Below are 19,707 nucleotides of genomic sequence, written 5' to 3' on the forward strand. Positions count from 1 at the left end.
CCTTTTAGTTTTGTTGATTGTTTCCTTTGCTGTGCTGAAGCTTTTTATCTTTTTTAAATAATTTTTTAAGTTTATTCATTTTTGAGAGGGGGGAGGGGCAGAAAGAGGGAGACGTAGAATCTGAATCAGGCTCCAGGCTCTGAGCTGTTAGCACAGAGGTCAATGCAGGGCTTGAACTCATAAACTGCGAGATCATGACCTGAGCCGAAGTCGGACACTTAACTGACTGAACCACCCAGGTGCCCCCCAGAAGCTTTTTATCTTGATGAAGTCCCAATAGTTCATTTTTGCTTTTGTTTCCCTTGCCTCTGAAGAGATGTCTAATAAGAAGTTGCTGTGGCTGAAGTCAAACAGGTTGCTACCTCTTTCTCCTCTAGGATTTTGATGGTTTCCTGGTCTCACATTTAGGCCTTTCATCCATTTTGAATTTATTTTGTGTATGGTGTAAGAAAGTGATCCAGTTGCATTCTTCTGTATATTGTTGTCTAGTTTTCCCAGCACCATTTGCTAAAGAGACTGTTTTTTTTTTCCACTGGATACTCTTTCCTGCTTTGCCTAAGATTAGTTGGCCATACACTTCAGCATTTCTGGGTTCTCTATTCTGTTCCATTGAAACATATGTCTGTTTTTGTGCCAGTACCATACTGTCTTGATGATTACAACTTTGTAATACAGCTTGAAGTCCAGAATTGTGATTCCTCCAGCTTTGGTTTTCTTTTTCAGGATTTCTTTGGCCATTCGGGGTCTTTCTGGTTGCATGTAATTTGGAGAATTGTTTGTTCTAGCTGTGTGTAACACCTCTTTTGCAACAAATATAAGACTTTGAATATAATTATAGTTATAATCTGGAAGATTATATTTACTGTAGACCCAGGAATGTTGTATGCTAAAATGGCCACAATGTCACAGTATGGGGAATAAAAATCAATGGTATTGTAATAGTGTTGTATGTTTTACGGTGACAGGTGGCAGCTACACTGATCTAAACAAAGTTGAATCACTTTGTTGTAAAACTTAAACTAATGTAACATTGTGTGTCAGCTATACTCAAAAATGTTTTTAAGAATCAATAAAAGTTATTAGAATTGATGGAATTGTATGTTACTCAAAAATGTTTTTAAAAATAAAAAGTAAATGGACACAATGTAAGTTTGAAAAAAAAGGTGTAGGATATATAGCCAGTGGGATATTATTCAGCCATAGAAAGAATGAAATCTTGCCATTTGTAATGACATGGGTGGAGCTAGAGAGTATAATGCTAAGCAAAATAAGTCAGTCAGAGAAAGACAAATACCATATAGTTTCAGTCATATGTGGAATTTAAGGGAAAAAATGAGCAAAGGGAGAGAGAGAGAGAGAGAGAGAGAGAGCGAGTGCAAGAAAGAGACCCTTAACTATAGGGAAAAAACTTATGTTTAGCAGAGGGGAGATGGGTGGGGGAGACAGTTAAATAGGTGATGGAGATTAAGGAGCGCATTTGTCATGATGAACACGGATTGATGTATGAAATTGTTGAACCACTATATTGTTCCTGAAACTAACATAACACTGTATGTTAACTAACCAAAATTCATATAAAAACTTTAAAAAATGCCAGACTGCTTTGTAAGATGATTTAAAAAATCCTGAACATATTCTGAGAGTGAGGTGATCCCTACAACCATCTGTAGAAGAACAACACAATGAGTCATTCACAGACAGCTTAGACATTAATGCAGGAGCTACAACCACCTAGGGTTTAGCCATTGCTGACTTGGAGTTCTGCTGTGAGATGTTATCATGGGAACGAGGTGGAGCTCTAAGGAACCTTGTCCATGCAAGGGCCTGACAAATGCAGTGGTTCTTAGAAGAGAGATGCCTAGAATCAATCAATCTATGTATCTATCTATGTATCTATCTATCTATCATCTATCTATCCATTCATTCTTGTAGGCTCTATGATGCCCAATGTGGGGCTCAAAATCAATGACCTTGAGGTCAAGATTCACATACTTTACTGACTGAGCCAGACAGGTGCCCTAGAATCCGTTTTTTAATTTTAGCATTGTATATTCTCCGGAGAGCCTGGGAATTTCCCAAGGCATCAAGTCCTGTCCCTTTTGTTTAATAGTCTTTCTAACTATCTTTCTTCTTTCTGTATTTTAGTATAAGCAGCAAGGATAAGCTAGGCGACACTCCCAACACTTTCTGGAAATCTTAGCTAGATCACTTAATATTTCATCTCATTTTGAACTTTACACATTACTGTAGGTAGCAGAATTGCTAAACTTTTGACTGCATAGCAAAGATATCCTTTCCTCTAATGTGTAGTAAGATTATTCTATCCTGTCAGTCCTCAACTCACAGTATTAATGAATAGTCATGCCATTTTAAGCTTTCACTAACACCTTTCTCAAATCCTAGCTTTCGCCTGATTTTTGTCATAACGTTCCACTTACAGGTACTAAAACATATTAATTATGTAATGCTACTTAATAATCTACCTCAGAATGTATCAACTTAATAAACATTTATGGTCTTCCGGTTTTTATGGGACAGGAATCCCAGAGATTAGCTCTGTGGCTCTGGCTTAGGTTCTCTCATGATGTGGTCAAGTCATCATCTGAAGTCTTGACAGGTGCTAGAGGATCTGCTTCCAAAGTGAGTGTTACTCACTTGTCCAGTACATTAGTACTGGTTGAAAACAGGAGTCCTCAGTTCCTCATGGTCTTCTGCATAAATCTGCATGAGTGTCCTCACAATTTTGGTGCCGGGCATCCACCAGGGTTAGTGGTCCAAGAAAGATAGCAAGGAGAAAACTCCTGTGCCTTTTATGACCTATTCTCCAAAGTTGCACGCTATCGTGTGCTTTTTTCTATTTGCTAGATGCAAATCACTAAGTCCAGCTCACAGCAAAAGTAGGGGAGTTAGGCTCTGCCTCTTGAGGAGATCATTAGGGAGTCTGTGGGCCTATTTTAACCATCACAGCAACTCACCTTCTTTATTTCTCTACACTCAGGGATCACAGTCTTTTCTGCCTGTTTTCCAGTTTCTGAAAACATGTGTTCCATATATTTCATCACTTTTCTAATTGCTTATGATAGATGGGCTAGCCCAGTGCTGGTGATCACTTAGCCAGAATCAGAGGTCTGAGTACATTGAACTAGACCTTGTATGCAGTCTTTCTTCTCTTTGGCCTAAATTTCCTCCCCTTTAAAATGGAGATTTTGAGGTGTCTGGGTGGCTTAGTTGGAAGAGCATGCAGCTCTTGATCTCAGGTCATGAGTTCAAACTCCACATTGGGTATAGAAATTACTTACACAAATAAACAAATAAATAAACTTAAAAAATAAAATGAAGATTTTTGAACAAAAAACCCCCCAATAGGCCCGGGGAAGATGGCGGCGTAGGAGGACGCTGGGCTCACCGCACGTCCTGCTGATCAATTAGATTCCACCTACACCTGCCTAAATAACCCAGAAAACCGCCAGAGGATTAGCAGAACGGAGTCACCGGAGCCAAGCGCAGACGAGAGGCCCACGGAAGAGGGTAGGAAGGGCGGTGAGGCGGTGCATGCTCCACGGATGGCGGGAGGGAGCCGGGGCGGAGGGGCAGCTCGCCAGCCAAGCAGAGCCCCGGAGTCTGGCTTGCAAAAGCGGAGGGGCCTGACGGACTGTGTTCCGACAGCAAGCGCGACTTAGCGTCTGGGAGGTCATAAGTTAACAGCTCTGCTCGGAAAGCGGGAAGGCTGGAGGACAAAGGGAGGGAGAGCTGCTGAGCCCCTGGATGACAGAGCTCAGTTTGGTGGGGAACAAAGGCGCTCGCCAGCGCCATCTTCCCCGCCCATCCCCCAGCCAAAATCCCAAAGAGAACAAGTTCCTGCCAGGGAACTTGCTCGCTCCGCGCAAACACCCAACTCTGTGCTTCTGCGGAGGAGCCAAACCTCCGGCAGCGGATCTGACTCCCTCCCGCTGCCACAGGGCCCCTCCTGAAGTGGATCACCTAAGGAGAAGCGACCTAAGCCTGCCCCTCCTGCCCCTGTGCACCTTGCCTACCCACCCCAGCTAATACGCCAGATCCCCAGCATCACAAGCCTGGCAGTGTGCAAGTAGCCCAGACGGGCCACGCCACCCCACAGTGAATCCCGCCCCTAGGAGAGGAGAATGGAAGGCACACACCAGTTTGACTGTGGCCCCAGCAGTGGGCTGGGGGCAGACATCAGGTCAGACTGCGGCCCCGCCCACCAACTCCAGTTATACACCACAGCACAGGGGAAGTGCCCTGCAGGTCCGTACCATGCCAGGGACTATCCAAAATGACCAAGCGGAAGAATTCCCCTCAGGAGAATCTCCAGGAAATAACAACAGCTAATGAGCTGATCAAAAAGGATTTAAATAATATAACAGAAAGTGAATTTAGAATAATAGTCATAAAATTAATCGCCGGGCTTGAAAACAGTATACAGGACAGCAGAGAATCCCTTGCTACAGAGATCAAGGGACTAAGGAACAGTCACGAGGAGCTGAAAAACGCTTTAAACGAAATGCAAAACAAAATGGAAACCACCACAGCTCGGATTGAAGAGGCAGAGGAGAGAATATGTGAACTAGAAGATAAAGTTATGGAAAAAGAGGAAGCTGAGAGAAAGAGAGATAAAAATATCCAGGAGTATGAGGGGAAAATTAGAGAACTAAGTGATACACTAAAAAGAAATAATATACGCATAATTGGTATCCCAGAGGAGGAAGAGAGAGGGAAAGGTGCTGAAGGGGTACTTGAAGAAATAATAGCTGAGAACTTCCCTGAACTGGGGAAGGAAAAAGGCATTGAAATCCAAGAGGCACAGAGAACTCCCTTCAGACGGAACTTGAATCGATCTTCTGCACGACATATAGTGAAACTGGCAAAATACAAGGATAAAGAGAACATTCTGAAAGCAGCAAGGGGTAAACGTGCCCTCACATATAAAGGGAGACCTATAAGACTCGTGACTGATCTCTCTTTTGAAACTTGGCAGGCCAGAAAGAATTGGCACGAGATTTTCAGTGTGCTAGAGGGAAAAAATATGCAGCCGAGAATCCTTTATCCAGCAAGTCTGTCATTTAGAATAGAAGGAGAGATAAAGGTCTTCCCAAACAAACAAAAACTGAAGGAATTTGTCACCACTAAACCAGCCCTACAAGAGATCCTAAGGGGGACCCTGTGAGACAAAATACCAGAGACATCACTACAAGCATAAAACATACAGACATCACAACGACTCTAAACCCGTATCTTTCTATAATAACACTGAATGTAAATGGATTAAATGCGCCAACCAAAAGACATAGGGTATCAGAATGGATAAAAAAACAAGACCCATCTATTTGCTGTCTACAAGAGACTCATTTTAGACCTGAGGACACCTTTAGATTGAGAGTGAGGGGATGGAGAACTATTTATCATGCTACTGGAAGCCAAAAGAAAGCTGGAGTAGCCATACTTATATCAGACAAACTAGACTTTAAATTAAAGGCTGTAACAAGAGATGAAGAAGGACATTATATAATAGTTACAGGGTCTATCCATCAGGAAGAGCTAACAATTATAAATGTCTATGCGCCGAATACCGGAGCCCCCAAATATATAAAACAACTACTCATAAACATAAGCGACCTTATTGATAAGAATGTGGTCATTGCAGGGGACTTTAACACCCCACTTACAGAAATGGATAGATCATCTAGACACACGATCAATAAAGAAACAAGGGCCCTGAATGAGACATTGGATCAGATGGACTTGACAGATATATTTAGAACTCTGCATCCCAAAGCAACAGAATATACTTTCTTCTCGAGTGCACATGGAACATTCTCCAAGATAGATCATATACTGGGTCACAAAACAGCCCTCCATAAGTTTACCAGAATTGAAATTATACCATGCATACTTTCAGACCACAATGCTATGAAGCTTGAAATCAACCACAGAAAAAAGTCTGGAAAACCTCCAAAAGCATGGAGGTTAAAGAACACCCTACTAACGAATGAGTGGGTCAACCAGACAATTAGAGAAGAAATTAAAAAATATATGGAAACAAACGAAAATGAAAATACAACAATCCAAACGCTTTGGGACGCAGCGAAGGCAGTCCTGAGAGGAAAATACATTGCAATCCAGGCCTATCTCAAGAAACAAGAAAAATCCCAAATACAAAATCTAACAGCACACCTAAAGGAAATAGAAGCAGAACAGCAAAGGCAGCCTAAACCCAGCAGAAGAAGAGAAATAATAAAGATCAGAGCAGAAATAAACAATATAGAGTCTAAAAAAACTGTAGAGCAGATCAACGAAACCAAGATTGGTTTTTTGAAAAAATAAACAAAATTGACAAACCTCTAGCCAGGCTTCTCAAAAAGAAAAGGGAGATGACCCAAATAGATAAAATCATGAATGAAAATGGAATTATTACAACCAATCCCTCAGAGATACAAACAATTATCAGGGAATACTATGAAAAATTATATGCCAACAAATTGGACAACCTGGAAGAAATGGACAAATTCCTGAACACCCACACTCTTCCAAAACTCAATCAGGAGGAAATAGAAAGCTTGAACAGACCCATAACCAGCGAAGAAATTGAATCGGTTATCAAAAATCTCCCAACAAATAAGAGTCCAGGACCAGATGGCTTCCCAGGGGAGTTCTACCAGACGTTTAAAGCAGAGATAATACCTATCCTTCTTAAGCTATTCCAAGAAATAGAAAGGGAAGGACAACCTCCAGACTCATTCTATGAAGCCAGTATTACTTTGATTCCTAAACCAGACAGAGACCCAGTTAAAAAAGAGAACTACAGGCCAATATCCCTGATGAATATGGATGCAAAAATTCTCAATAAGATACTAGCAAATCGAATTCAACGGCATATAAAAAGAATTATTCACCATGATCAAGTGGGATTCATTCCTGGGATGCAGGGCTGGTTCAACATTCGCAAATCAATCAACGTGATACATCACATTAACAAAAAAAAAGAAAAGAACCATATGATCCTGTCAATCGATGCAGAAAAGGCCTTTGACAAAATCCAGCACCCTTTCTTAATAAAAACCCTTGAGAAAGTCGGGATAGAAGGAACATACTTAAAGATCATAAAAGCCATTTATGAAAAGCCCACAGCTAACATCATCCTCAATGGGGAAAAACTGAGACCTTTTTCCCTGAGATCAGGAACACGACAGGGATGCCCACTCTCACCGCTGTTGTTTAACATAGTGCTGGAAGTTCTAGCATCAGCAATCAGACAACAAAAGGAAATCAAAGGCATCAAAATTGGCAAAGATGAAGTCAAGCTTTCGCTTTTTGCAGATGACATGATATTATACATGGAAAATCCGATAGACTCCACCAAAAGTCTGCTAGAATTGATACATGAATTCAGCAAAGTCGCAGGATACAAAATCAATGTACAGAAATCAGTTGCATTCTTATACACTAACAATGAAGCAACAGAAAGACAAATAAGGAAACTGATCCCATTCACAATTGCACCAAGAAGCATAAAATACCTAGGAATAAATCTAACCAAAGATGTAAAGGATCTGTATGCTGAAAACTATAGAAAGCTTATGAAGGTAATTGAAGAAGATTTAAAGAAATGGAAAGACATTCCCTGCTCATGGATTGGAAAAATAAATATTGTCAAAATGTCAATACTACCCAAAGCTGTCTACACATTCAATGCAATCCCAATCAAAATTGCACCAGCATTCTTCTCGAAACTAGAACAAGCAATCCTAAAATTCATATGGAACCACAAAAGGCCCCGAATAGCCAAAGTAATTTTGAAGAAGAAGACCAAAGCAGGAGGCATCACAATCCCAGACTTTAGCCTCTACTACAAAGCTGTCATCATCAAGACAGCATGGTATTGGCACAAAAACAGACACATAGACCAATGGAATAGAATAGAAACCCCAGAACTAGACCCACAAACGTATGGTCAACTCATCTTTGACAAAGCAGGAAAGAACATCCAATGGAAAAAAGACAGCCTCTTTAACAAATGGTGCTGGGAGAACTGGACAGCAACATGCAGAAGGTTGAAACTAGACCACTTTCTCACACCATTCACAAAAATAAACTCAAAATGGATAAAGGACCTGAATGTGAGACAGGAAACCATCAAAACCCTAGAGGAGAAAGCAGGAAAAGACCTCTCTGACCTCAGCCGTAGCAATCTCTTACTCGACACATCCCCAAAGGCAAGGGAATTAAAAGCAAACGTGAATTACTGGGACCTTATGAAGATAAAAAGCTTCTGCACAGCAAAGGAAACAACCAACAAAACTAAAAGGCAACCAACGGAATGGGAAAAGATATTTTCAAATGACATATCGGACAAAGGGCTAGTATCCAAAATCTATAAAGAGCTCACCAAACTCCACACCCGAAAAACAAATAACCCAGTGAAGAAATGGGCAGAAAACATGAATAGACACTTCTCTAAAGAAGACATCCGGATGGCCAACAGGCACATGAAAAGATGTTCAGCGTCACTCCTTATCAGGGAAATACAAATCAAAACCACACTCAGGTATCACCTCACGCCAGTCAGAGTGGCCAAAATGAACAAATCAGGAGACTATAGATGCTGGCGAGGATGTGGAGAAACGGGAACCCTCTTGCACTGTTGGTGGGAATGCAAATTGGTGCAGCCGCTCTGGAAAGCAGTGTGGAGGTTCCTCAGAAAATTAAAAAGAGACCTACCCTATGACCCAGCAATAGCACTGCTAGGAATTTATCCAAGGGATACAGGAGTACTGATGCATAGGGGCACTTGAACCCCAATGTTCATAGCAGCACTCTCAACAATAGCCAAATTATGGAAAGAGCCTAAATGTCCATCAACTGATGAATGGAAAAAGAAATTGTGGTTTATATACACAATGGAATACTACGTGGCAATGAGAAAAAATGAAATATGGCCTTTTGTAGCAACGTGGATGGAACTGGAGAGTGTGATGCTAAGTGAAATAAGCCATACAGAGAAAGACAGATACCATATGGTTTCACTCTTATGTGGATCCTGAGAAACCTAACAGGAACCCATGGGGGAGGGGGAGGAAAAAAGAAAAAAAAAAAAAAAGAGGTTAGAGTGGGAGAGAGCCAAAGCATAAGAGACTGTTAAAAACTGAGAACAAACTGAAGGTTGATGGGGGGTGGGAGGGAGGAGAGGGTGGGTGATGGGTATTGAGGAGGGCACCTTTTGGGATGAGCACTGGGTGTTTTATGGAAACCAATTTGACAATAAATTTCATATATTATAAAAAAAAAAGAATAAAAAAAAAACCAATATAACAGAAAGATGTTTTGCCCTCTACTTCCATTTCTCACATGTCCAGTTGTTTAATTGTTTACCTTTGGAGTCACCTTAGATTTGAGAAGAGAATGTTGAGTAGGAACAATGGTCACTCCCAGACTGCCCCTTTATTGTACAAATAATCTAATATTTGTACAATATTGTATAATTGTACAAATTGGGCTATTGCCTAGCACAGGCTGAGGCTTATAGGCACAAACAGAAGTATAGAGGAGTATTCAGTATTGTTCTCTTTTCCTGTCTTGTACTATCTCTAAAGTGTGACCCCAAGGAATGTGAAAATATGGAAGAGAGCAGGTAGGATTATAGTTCAGGGAAGATGGAGCTTCAGGAGGAGACAGACTACTCATTACTTACTATTAATGAAAATTGATTATGGCCCAGTGTCTCTATATTTCTTGCTTTGTGTGATATATGCGACCATGTTTATGATTAATTAATTAAAATTCAAGTTAGTTAATATACAATCTAGTATTGGTTTCAGGAGAAGAACCCAGTGATTCACCACTTGTTGGAGAACAAGAAGCCAGAGGCACTGTAAGAATGTCCTGAAGGAAAGGGATGGGGTAGCAAGGAACTGAAAGCCATTCTATCCCCTGGCGGAAGGTCACTGGGACTGCATGTTCTCTCCAGAAGGACATCATGCCGGTGCCAGGCCTGGGATAAGAATGTTTTGTCTGGCCGCCAAATGCACTCATGACCCAGTGTGGAATACACTGCAGGTGCATGACCTGTCAAGATGCCAAATGCTTTGTTGTATGTTCTTGCTGTTATCAAATTGCAGAAATAAAAGAGGCTTGAGACAGGAGACCAGTGCTTTGGCTCCTGGAGAGTCTTAGCCCCCTGCTTTGTAATTCTTTTCGTCACCACACCTGTAGGATCTGTCTCTTTTCAATTGTTTACATATAACACCCAGTGCTTATCCTAACAAGTGCCCTCTTTAATGCCCGTCACCTATTTAGCCCATCCCCCCACTACCTCCCCTCCAGCAACCCTCAATTTGTTTTCTGTATTTAAGAATCTCTTATGGTTTGCCTTCCTCTGTTTTTATCTTATTTTTCCTTCCCTTCCCCTATATTCATCTGTTGTGTTTCTTAAATTCCACATATGAGTGAAATCATATGATATTTGCCTTTCTCTGACTGACTTATTTTGCTTAGCATAATACACTCTAGTTCCATCCATGTTGTTGCAAGTGGCAAGATTTCATTCTTTTTGATCGCTGAGTAATATTGCATTGTATATATACCACAGATATATACCACATCTTTATCCATTCATCAGTCGATGGACATTTGGGCTCTTACCATACTTTGGCTATTGTCAAAAGTGCTGCTATAAACATTGGGGTGCATGTGCCCCTTTGAATCAGTATATTTGGATCCTTTGGATAAATACCTAGTAGTAAAATTGCTGGGTCGTAGGGTAGTTCTATTTTTAATTTTTTGAGAAACCTCCATACTATTTTCTAGAGTAGCCTCACCAGTTTGCATTCCCACCAACACTGCAAAAGGGTTTCCATTTCTCAGCACCTTTTTGTCAACATCAGTTGTTTCCTGACTTGGTAACTTCAGCCATTGTGACAGGTGTGATGTTGTATCTCATTGTGGTATTGATTTGTATTTTCCTGACGATGAATGATTTTGGTAATCTTTTCATGTGTGTTAGCCGTCTGGAGATCTTCTTTGGAAAAGTGTCTATTCATGTCTTCTGCTCATTTCTTCACTGGGTTGTTTGTTTTTTGGGTGTTGAGTTTGATAAATTCTTTATAGATTTTGGATACTACCCCTTTATTTGATATGTTTGTTATTTGAAAATATCTTTTCCCATTCTGTTGGTTGTCTTCTAGTTTTGCTGATTGTTTCCTTCATTGTGCAGAAGCTTTTTAATTTGGTGAAGTCTCAGTAGTTCATTTTTGTTTTTTTTTTAATATTTGGGTTTTAAAAATGTTTATTTATTTTGAGAGAGAGGGAGAGAGAAAGAATGAGCAGTGTAAGGGCGGGGGGGGGGTGGGTGGGAACAGAGAATACCAAGCAAGCTTCATGCTGCCAGCACAGAGCTTGATGCGGGGCTTGAACTCACGAACCATAAGATCATGACCTGAGCCAAAATCAAGAGTCAGATGTTTAACTGACTGAGTCATCCAGGCACCCCTCATTTTTGCTTTTATTTCACTTGCCTCTGGAGACATGCCTAGTAAGATGTTTCTGTGACTGAAGTCAAAGAGGTTGCTGCCTCTTTCTCCTCTAGGATTTTGATGGTTTTCTGCTCTCACATTTAGGTCTTTCATCCATTTTGAATTTATTTCTGTGCCTGGTATAAGAAGTCATCCCGTTTCATTTTTTCTGCATGCCACTGTCCAGTTTTCCCAGCACCATTTGCTGGAGAGACTTTTTTCCATTGGATACTCTTTCCTGTTTTGTCAAAGATTAGTTGGCCATACACTTTGGGTCCACTTCTGGGTTCTCTATTCTGTTCCATTGATCTATGTATCTGTTTTTGTGCCAATACCATACTGTATTGATGATTACAGCTTTGTAGTACACCATGAAGTCTGAATTGTGATGCCTCCAGCTTTGGTTTTCTTTTTCAGGATTGTTTTGGCTTTTTAGGGTCTTTTCTGGTTCCATAAAGATTTTATAATTGTTTTTTCTAGCTCTGTGAAGAATGTTGGTGTTATTTTGATAGGGATTGCACTGAATGTGTAGATTACTTTGGTAATAGAGACATTTTAACATTGTTCTCCCAACTCATGAACATGGGATGTTTTGCCATTTCATTGTGTCTTCTCCAATTTCTTTCATAAGCTTTCTATAGTTCTCAGCATACAGATCTTTTACCTCTTTGGTTATTTTTTCCCCCTAGGTTACTTATGGTTATGGTGCAATTGTAAAACGGATAGATTCCTTGATTTCTCTTTCTGCTGCTTCATTATTGGTGTATAGAAATGCAACCTATTTCAATATGTTGATTTTATATCCTGAAACTTTGATGAATTCATGTATCAGTTCTAAGCAGTTTTTTGGCAGAATCTTTTGGTTTTGCCACGTAGAATATCATGACATCTGCAAAGAGTGAAAGTTTGACTTTTTCTTTGTCAGTTTGTATGCCTTTTATTTCTTTTTGTTGTCTGATTGCTGAGGCTAGGACAGTGGTGAGAGTGGACTTCTCTGTCGTGTTTGTGAACTTAGGGGAAAGCTCTTGGTTTTTCCCCATTGAGGGTGATATTAGCTTCAGGCCTTTCATACATGGCTTTTATGATGTTGAGGTATATCCCTACTTTCTTGAGGGTTTTTATCAAGAAAGGATGCTGTATTTTGTCAAATACTTTATATGGTTCTTATCCTTTCTTTTGTTATCAATTATCAATTACATTGATTGATTTGTGAATAGTGAACCAGCCCTACATCCCAGGAATTAATCTCAATTGATCATGGTGAATAATTGTTTTAATGTACTGTTGAATTCAATTTGCTAATATCTTGTTGAGAATTTTTGCACTTGGCTTCATCAGGGATATTGGCCTCTAATTTTCCTTTTTAGTGAGGTCTTTGCATGGTTTTGGAATCAAGGTAATGCTGACTTTATAGAATAAGTTTGGAAGTTTTCCTTCTATTTCTATTTTTTGGAAGAAGCCGTCTATCCCAGAACTCTTATTTGTTGGGAGATTTTTGATAACTGATTTAGTTTCTTTGCTGGTTATGGGCCTGTTCACATTTTCTGTTTCTTTCTGTTTGAGTTTTGGCATTGTGTGAGTGTCTAGGAATTTGTCCATTTCTTCCAGATTGCCCAATTTATTGGCATATAATTGCTAATAATATTCTCTTACTATTGTTTCTATTTCTGCAGTGTTGGTTGTGATCTCTCCTCTTTCATTCTTGATTTTATTTATTCGGGTCCTTTCCTTTTTCTTTTTGATCAATCTGACTAGGGGTTTATCAATTTTGTTCTTTGACAAAAAAACTGATTTCATTGATCTGTTCTACTTTTTAAAAATTTCACTATCATTGATTTCTGCTCTGGTCTTTATTATTTCCTATCTTCTGCTGGTTTTGTGCTTTCTTTGCGGTTCTTTTTCCAGCTCTTTTAGGTGTAAGATTAGGTTGTGTATTTGAGACCTATCTTTCTTTAGGAAGACTTGGATTGCTATGTACTTCCCTCTTTTGACCACCTTTGCTGCATCCCAGAGGTTTTGGACTTTCGTGTTTTCATTTTCATTGGCTTCCATGTACTTTTTAATTTTCCTTTTTAATTTCTTGGTTAACCCATTCATTCTTTAGTAAGATGTTCTTCAATCTCCAAGTATTCATGTTCTTTACAAATTTTTTCTTGTGGTTGATTTTGAGTTTTATAGTGGTCTGAAAATATGCAAGATATGATCTCAATCTTTTTATACTTGTTGAAGGCTGATTTGTGACCCAGTATGTGATCTACTCTGGAGAATGTTCCATGTGCAGTCAAGAAATATGTATATTCTGCTGCTTTAGGATGAAATGTTCTAAATATATCTGTTAAATCCTTCTGGTCCAGTGTGTCATTCAAAGCCATTGTTTCCTTGTTGATTTTCTGCTTATTGATATGTCCGTTGCTCTAAGGGGGATGTTGATGTCCCCTTCTCTTATGGTATTATTAGCAAAGAGTTTCTTTATATCTATGATTAATTGATTTATATATTTGGGTGTTTTCCACATTTGGCATAAATATTTATAATTGTTAGATATTCATAATTAAGGTGGATAGACCCTTTAATTATGATACAATGCCCTTCTTCATTTCTTGTTAACAGTCTTTATTTTAAAATTATTTTGTCTGATATAAGTATGGCTACTCCAGATTTCTCTTGAAGACCATTAACATGTTCCATCCCTTTACTTTAAATCTACAGGTTTCTTTAGGTCTAAAATGTGTCTCTTGTAAGCAACATTTATATGGGGCTTGTTTTCTTATCCATTCTGAGCCCTATGTTTTTTGATTGGATCACTTAGTCCATTTACATTTAGAGTGAGTACTGAAAGATATGAATTTGGTTCCAGTGTGTTGCCTGTGGAGTGGTATTTCTTGTGATGTTCCCTCGTCCTTTGTAGTGTTTGTTGCTTTTGGGTTTTTTTTGTTTGTTTGTTTTGTTTTGTCTTTTGTCCACTCAAAGAATGCCCCTTAAAATTTCTTACAGGACCTGTTTAGTGGTCACGAACCCCTTAAGTTCTTGTTTGTCTGGGAAAATCTTTATCCCTCTCCTCTATTTTGAATGACACCCTTGCTGGATAAAGAATTCTTGGCTGCATATTTTTCTGAATATATCCTGCCACAACTTTCTGGACTGCCAAGTTTCTGTGGATAGGTCTGATACTGATCTGTCTTCCCTTGTAGGTTAAGGATGTTTTTCCCTTCCTGCTTTCATAATTTCCTTGTCTGTGTATTTTGTGAGTTTGACTATCATATGCCATGGTGATGTTTGGTTTTTGTTGAATCTATTTGGAGTTCTCTGTGGCTTTTGGATTTCGATGTCTGTGTCCTTCCCCAGATTAGGAAAGTTTTCTGGTATGATTTGCTCACATCAACCTTCTGCCCCCTTTTCTCTCTCTTCATCTTCTGGGACTCCTAGGATTTGGATGTGAATCCTTTTTAATAAGTCAGAGTGTTCTCTAGGTCTTGTATCATGTTCTTTTGCCTTTGTTTCCTTCTTTTTTTCTGCTTCATTGTTCTCCATAATTTTATCTTCTATAGTTGCTGATTCACCGCTCTGCTTTGTTCATCCTACCTATCGTGGCATCCATTCAGGATTGCTTCTTAGTTATAGCATGTTTAATTTTGGCCTAACTAGATTGTATTTCTTTTATCTTGTACAATGGGATTCTCTGGTGTCTTCTATGCTTTTTCAACCCTAGCCAGTAGTCTCATTATATTGGTTCTAAATTCTAGTTCAGACATCTTACTTATCTGTGTTGATTAAGTCCCTGTCACTTCTTCCTATTCTTTCCTTGGGGTGAATTCCTTTATTTTGCCAGTTTGGAAGAGGAAAAAAATTAATAAAATAAAAAAGCTTAAGAAATTAAAAGCAAAACAAAAAATCAAATAAAAAAAGCTAGATCCCATGTGCGTTTCTGTCTGCTTGCTGAAAGAAGCTTGATAGGTGTGGTGATGCATTAAAGTTCTAAGAGGGAGGTGCTGGTGGCAGGACTGGATCTAGAAGAATCTTCTGCTGACCCTCAACTTTTCCTGGAAACGTGGACCATTCCCACCATAAGGGGACAAGCCATATGGCTGAACAACCGTACAACAGTGCCTTCTCACCACCACCACCTGACCACTTCAGCACACTACTCTCATGGTGGGGGAATAGGCAACATGATGATGCCTATGACCTTCTACTTTGGCTTTAAGAATGTGGAACTACTGTTTTCTGGTTGGTGGTCAATACAGTTTGAGAAATGGCGGGAGCTTTCTTGGCAGTGTTTTTACTAGCAATGTTCTATGAAAGACTCAAGGTAGCCTGAGAAAGCCTGCTGCATAAGTCACAAGTCAGCATCTGCTACAATTCCATGCCTGTACCAGGACCAAAAGGAGACATCCTTATGGGGACACACAGACTGTTGGGCAGCAGATGCTGAGCTTTCCTTGTCTCCTGCAAACAGTGCTGCATGTCATCCACGTGGTCCTCAGCTATTTCCTCATGCTTATCTTCATGACCTACAATGGATACCTCTGTGTTGCAGTAGCAGCAGGGGCCGGCACAGGATAACTTCTCTTCAGCTGGAAGAAGGCAATGGTGGTGGACATCATAGAGCATTGCCATTAATGTTAAACTCCATGGTGCAGCCTTATTGACTGCAGTGGGAAGTAGTTCAAGACTGAAAGACAGGATTTCTACTCCAATCTTCCCTTCTTGCTACTTATTTCCTTACACACACACGCGAGAGCTTTTGGTCTCTGAGCTACGGTGATAACCTCCCTGTTTTTTTTTTTTTTCTAATGACCTGAGACTTCCTCAGACAAGATTCCCTCAGAATCTCTCCTCCCTCATCATCATCTTAGATCCAAGTTATATGTTCTTGTCCAAGTCAAGTAGCTTTCTATTCAAGGACTTGATAACCTACTTCATTTTTTAGTCTTCTGTTTTTATTTTGTTAACAGATAATATATGAATTTGGTGGGTTTCTCCTGGGTTGGTGATGGAAAGAGATTCACTTCAGCTAGGATTGATGGGAGCTGAGGGAAATTCTTACCCAAATAAACCCAGAACCCAAACTTAACATTTGAGAGTGACTTCCCGCCTTTGGATTTGATAAGTGTGAGATACATTGTGCCTTTCCCTAGGTGTGATGTGTTGCACCAAAATCTTTACAGTGTGCAGAAGGGTGGTTTGAGGCTAAATACAGAGCTGGAGCTCACAGAAGTGTGCATTATTAGGGGGCTGACTCATTAACTTGTGTTCCTACTTAACATTTTGATTAGAATGAACTTGTCCAACAACAACAACAAAAGAGATGACAACCAATTTGAGAAAATAGAAATAGATATTTTAAAATAAAACCATTGATATTCTTAAAAAAAAGAAAGAAGATTGACGGAATAGAGAAAAGAGGGAAAGGAAAGAAGAAGAAAAAGTAAGAAAAAATTTAAAATTTCTTTATAAAATAGAATAAAGAAAATGAAGTAGAAAATAAAGAAAATGAAAAGAAAATGAAGAGAATGAATTTTAAAAAATTAAAAAAAAAAATAAAAAAATTATTCTCCTTCAAGGAAAAAAGAAAAGAAAGAAAAAAAAACAATTTAAGCAAAAACAGAAGCAAAGAAAATGAACAAATAAGTGAATGACAAACAGAATAAAATTGGAATTAAGTTACCTCCAGTTTCCCAGAACTGAAACTATGAAGCTCTCTATATTCTGTACACTAAATGGGTGGAGTGACATGCTGTTCTTCTGGGGGATGTGCTTGGAGGGCACAGTTGGGCAGGGCTTGGTGTAACAACTCTATTCTCTACTAGGTGGTTCTGGTTAGCTTATTGGTGTGGAGCAGTGTTGGTAGCCCTGCTATTAAGCACCCCTCCTTTGTCTCGAGCTTCTATCTACTCCCTGCCTCTACCCTGTCTGTGTCCAATCTGTCCGCCTACCAGGCAGCACCTCCCTCCAGAGTTTTGTCTCAGATGGTGTTGTGTTTTAAAACCCCACACTTCAGAGACCCCCGGGGCTTGGACCTGAGACCACTCTCTGGGGGAATGTCTTGCTGAGCAATGGCTGGGTGTCGTCTTGCCCTAGAAAACATTCGTGCAGTCATGTAGCAACAGATGATCATAGATTATGGCAAATCACAACACATAGCCTGTGCCAGGTTTTGAAGCACCCTTGTGTCTTTGTCCTAATACCAGGAGACATGGCTGCTCTCCAGGGTCCACTGGGACCTTTGCCTGCAAGGAGGCCATATGGCCTCTACCAAACGCACTTCAAGCAGGGGAACTGCTTCTCCCCGTGTGGCACACGGATCCCTCAGACCCTACTACCTTCACGTGGGGATTCACCCTACTTCCTCCCCACAACACTGCCAGGCACTGAGCTCTGAAACTTCAGATTCTGCGCTCCACTGTTTATAGAATCCTGGTGGTATTGAAATCTTCTTTCTCCCCATCAATGGTTTTGGGGAATAGATTTCTTGTTCAGTTCCCTGTGAGTGTTTTCACTCTTTCTCTTTCTCTCCAGGAACTTTCAGGGGGGAGTGCTTTCCTTGAACTATCCCAATGTGCTGCACTCTCCCCCTTTCTCTTTCTCTCTCTGTCTTCTCTCATCAAAAATGACTCCCTACCCTCCAAGGCTTTTCTCTCCACCAGTTCACCTCTCTGCACTGCATACCTGCTGAGCTCTGAGGCTCAAGTTATGCAGATTTTTGTGCTAATCCTCAGATCAATTTCCTAGGTGTTCAAAATGGTTTGGTGCTGATCTAGCTGCGTTTCAGAGACGAGACAAGCTCAGGGTCTCCATGATGCTCTGCCATCTTAACTCCTCTCCTCCCTCCCCTCACTTTCAATATGCAAGTGTCTTTAGGTTTAAAATGAGTCTCTTGTAGGCAACATAGAGATAAATATTATGTTTTTAAATCCATTTTGATACCCTTTGTCTTTTGATTGGAGCATTCAGTCCATTGACATTCAGAGTTATTATTGAAAGATATGGATTTAGTGCCATTGTGTTATCTGTAGACTTGGTGTTTCTGGTGATATTCTCTGGTCCTTTGTAGTCCTGTTGATTTAGTCTTTTTTCTTCTCCACTCAGAGAGTCCCCCTTAAAATTTCTTGCAGGGCTGGTTTGGTGGTTCCAAACTCCTTTAGATTTTGTTAGTCTGGGAAAGTGTTTATCTCTTCTATTCTGAATGACAGCCTTGCTGGATAAAGGATTCTTAGCTACATATTTTTCCTATTCAGTACATTGAATAGTTTCTGCCACTCCCTTCTCATCTGCCAGGTTTCAATGGACAAGTCTGCTACTAACCTTATGTGTCTGCCCTTGTAGATTAAGGACTTTTTATCCCTAGCTGCTTTCAGAATTCTCTCTTTATCTTTCTATTTTGCAAATTTCATTATGATATGTCATGGTGTTGACCTGTTTTTATTGATTTTGAAGGGAGTTTTCTGTGCCTTTTGGATTTGGATGCCTGTTTCCTTCCCCAGATTAGGGAAGTTCTCAGATATAATTTGTTCAAATAACATTCTGTCCCCTTTGCTCACTCTTCTTATTCTTGTTTTGCTTTTTCAGTTCTCACTGTCATTATACCCAGTTTATTTTGCATCTCAGTTGCATCTCATAGCATTTTAAAATTCAGCCTGACTAGTTCTTAGGTCTTGGATCTCTGCAGCAAGGATTTCTCTGGTGTCTCCTATGCTTTTATCAAGCCAGCTAGTAGTAGTTTTATGACTGTTATTCTAAATTCTTGTTCAGATATATTGCTTACATCTGTTTTGAGAAAGTCCCTGGCTGTGATTTCTTCCTGACCTTTCTTTTGAGAAGAATTCCCCCATTTTGTCATTTTGGCTAAGTTTCTGTCTTTTTGGTGTTTTAATTTTTAAAAAATATTTATTTATTTTTGAGAGATTGAGCGTGAACAGGGGGAGGGGCAGAGAGAGAGAGAGGGAGAGGGAGACACAGAATCCGAAGCCGGCTCCAGGCTCTGAGCTGTCAGCACAGAGCCTGTGGAGTTATTTTTAAAGAGTGTATTGTAAGCCCTGGGAAAGTGAGTGGGGCAATTACTGAAATTTCAGGGATGTTCTGGTCTCAAAGCTGTCAAACATGATAGCATTATGAGAACAGAGCTCCACGATCCCCCTGAAGCCAGTTAGGGACCCATTGTAATTGTCTGGAAGTGCACTTC

The 19,707-nt window shown here is 39.9% G+C and overlaps 1 pseudogene; it reads left to right on the forward strand.

Moving 5' to 3' along the window:
- Nucleotides 1–3,377: 3,377 nt before the first annotated feature.
- On the forward strand, nucleotides 3,378–16,145 carry LOC123581335 (annotated as a pseudogene).
- Nucleotides 16,146–19,707: the final 3,562 nt, after the last annotated feature.

The sequence above is a fragment of the Leopardus geoffroyi genome, chromosome A3 (assembly GCF_018350155.1).
Source record: "Leopardus geoffroyi isolate Oge1 chromosome A3, O.geoffroyi_Oge1_pat1.0, whole genome shotgun sequence".
Classification (NCBI taxonomy): domain Eukaryota; kingdom Metazoa; phylum Chordata; class Mammalia; order Carnivora; family Felidae; genus Leopardus; species Leopardus geoffroyi.